At 34.3% G+C, this 2,977-nt stretch overlaps 1 non-coding gene across 1 annotated transcript; it reads right to left on the bottom strand.

The window, feature by feature from the left end:
* Window positions 1-1,515: 1,515 nt before the first annotated feature.
* Window positions 1,516-1,619, bottom strand: LOC127745318 (small nucleolar RNA R71). The gene has a single exon (XR_008006515.1). It is a non-coding gene; the product is annotated as a small nucleolar RNA R71 (small nucleolar RNA).
* Window positions 1,620-2,977: the final 1,358 nt, after the last annotated feature.

Raw genomic sequence — 2,977 nt, 5'->3', positions numbered from 1 at the left:
GGTCATTTTTATGTTTTTCTCTCTCATCATTAAAAATTCAAAAAAATCAAAAAAATATCTTTTCCTTAATTTTCTCATAATTTTCAAAAATTTGAGTTGACTTAGTAAAAAATTTTTAAAATTAGTTGTTTCTCATAAGTCAAGTCAAATTTTCAATTTTAAAAATCCTATCTTTTCAAAAAATTTTTTCAAAAATCAAATCTTTTTCATTTTTATCTTATTAATTTCGAAAATTTTAAAATTATTTTCAAAATCTTTTTCTTAATTTTATTTCAAATTTTCGAAATTATACTAACAATTAATGTGATTGATTAAAAAATTTGAAGTTTTTTACTTTCTTGTTAAGAAAGGTTCAATCTTTAAATTCTAGAATCATATCTTTTAGTTTCTTGTTAGTTAAGTAATTAATTTTAATTTTAAAAATTTAATCTTTTTCAAAATATCTTTTTCTTAAAAATCATATCTTTTATATCATATCTTTTTCAAAATTTTATCTTTTTCAATTTGATTTTAAAATATCTTATCTAACCTCTTATCTTCTTATTTTCTCAAGTTTGATTTTAATATCTTTTTCAACTAACTATTTAACTTTTTGTTTGTTTCTTATCTTTTTCAAAACCACCTAACTACTTTTCCATCTCTAATTTTCGAAAATATCTCATATCTTTTTCAAAAAAATTCTTTTTAATTGTTTTAAATTTTAGTTTTAATTATATCTTATCTTTAATTTTCGAAAGTCATTAACTACTTTTTCAAAATTATTTTCGAATTCTCTTTCTCTTCTCTTCTTCTATTTATTTATTTATTTACTAACACTTCTCTTCACCTCTCTTCATCTCCGATCACTGCTTCTATCCTCACCCTTGTGTTTGGGTTCTTCTTCACTTTTATTCCTTTCTTCTTTTACTAATAATAAGGATCCTCTTTACTGTGACATAGAGGATTCCTCTTCCTTTTTCTTTTTCTCTTCTCTTTCATATGAGCAGGAATAAGGAAAAAAGGCATCTTTGTTGAAGCTGATCCAGAACCTGAAAGGACTTTGAAGAGGAAATTAAGAGAAGCTAAAATACAACAATCCAAAGGCAACCTTTCTGAAATTTTTGAACAAGAGAAGGAGATGGCAGCCAAACCCAACAACAATAATGCAAGGAGGATACTTGGTGATTTCACTAAGCCAACGTCAAAGTTTGATGGAAGAAGCATCTCAATTCCTGCCATTGGAGCAAACAATTTTGAGCTGAAACCTCAATTAGTTGCTCTAATGCAACAGAACTGCAAGTTTCATAGACTTCCATTGAAGATCCTTACCAGTTTTTAACTGAGTTCTTGCAGATTTGTGGGACTGTTAAGACGAATGGAGTATATCCTGAAATCTACAGGCTCATGCTTTTCCCTTTTGCTGTAAGAGACAGAGCTAGAACATGGTTGGACTCACAACCTAAAGATAGCCTGGACTCCTGGGATAAGCTGGTCACGGCCTTCTTGGATAAATTCTTTCCTCCTCAAAAGTTGAGCAAGCTTAGAGTGGATGTTCAGACTTTCAAGCAAAAAGATGGTGAATCCCTCTATGAAGCATGGGAAAGATACAAACAGATGACCAAAAAGTGTCTTTCTGACATGTTTTCAGAATGGACCATATTAGATATATTCTATTATGGTCTATCTGAGTTTTCCAAAATGTCATTGGACCATTCTGCAGGTGGATCCATTCACTTAAAGAAAATGCCTGCAGAAGCTCAAGAACTTATTCACATGGTTGCAAATAACCAACTCAAGTACACTTCTGAGAGGAATTCCATGAATAATGGAACGCCTCAGAGGAAGGGAGTTCTTGAAATTGATGCTTTGAATGCCATATTGGCTCAGAACAAAGTGTTGACTCAGCAAGTCAACATGATTTCTCAAAGTCTAAATGGATGGCAAAATGCATCCAATAGTACTAAAGAGGCAGCTTCTGAAGAAGCTTATGATCCTGAGAACCCTGCAATAGCAGGGGTAAATTACATGGGTGAACCTTATGGAAACACCTATAATTCATCATGGAGAAATCATCCAAATTTCTCATGGAAGGATCAACAAAAGCCTCAACAAGGCTTTAATAATGGTGGAAGAAACAGGCTAAGCAATAACAAGCCTTTTCCATCATCTTCTCAATAACAAACAGAGAATTCTGAGCAGAGCCCCTCTAATTTAGCAAATTTAGTTTCTGATCTGTCTAAGGCCACTTTAACTTTCATGAGTGAAACAAGGTCCTCCATCAGAAATTTGGAGGCACAAGTAGGCCAGCTGAGTAAGAAAGTCACTGAAACTCCTCCCAGTATTCTCCCAAGCAATACAGAAGAAAATCCAAAAAGAGAGTGCAAGGGCATTGATGTAATCAATATGGCCGAATGCACAAGGGAGGAGAAGGACGAAAATCCTAGTGAGGAAGACCTCCTGGGACATCTCTCAAACAAGAAGGAGTTCCCTATTGAGGACCTGAAGGAATCTGAGTCTCATATAGAGACCATAGAGATTCCATTAAATCTCCTTCTGCCATTCATGAGCTCTAAAGATTATTCTTCCTCAGAAGAGGATGAAGATGTGACTGGAGAGGAAGTTGCTCAATATCTAGGAGCCATCATGAAGCTGAATGCCAAGTTGTTTGGTAATGAGACTTAGGAAAGTGAACCTCCCTTGCTCATTAGTGAACTTGATACATGGGTTCAGCAAACTTTACCTCAAAAGAAACAAGATCCTGGGAAATTCTTAATACCCTGTACCATAGGCACCATGACCTTTGAAAAAGCTCTGTGTGACCTAGGGTCAGGCGATGAATGCATCATCCTTGGAAGACCTTTCCTAGCCACAGCAGAAGCTGTGATAGATGTTAACAGAGGAGAATTAGTCCTTCAATTGAATAGGGACTACCTTGTGTTTAAGGCACACGGCTATCCTTCTGTAACAAGGGAGAGTAAGCATGCAGAGCTTCTCTCAA

This window comes from Arachis duranensis, chromosome 2 (assembly GCF_000817695.3).
Source record: "Arachis duranensis cultivar V14167 chromosome 2, aradu.V14167.gnm2.J7QH, whole genome shotgun sequence".
Taxonomy (NCBI): domain Eukaryota; kingdom Viridiplantae; phylum Streptophyta; class Magnoliopsida; order Fabales; family Fabaceae; genus Arachis; species Arachis duranensis.
This window is presented reverse-complemented; position numbering and strand designations above follow the sequence as displayed.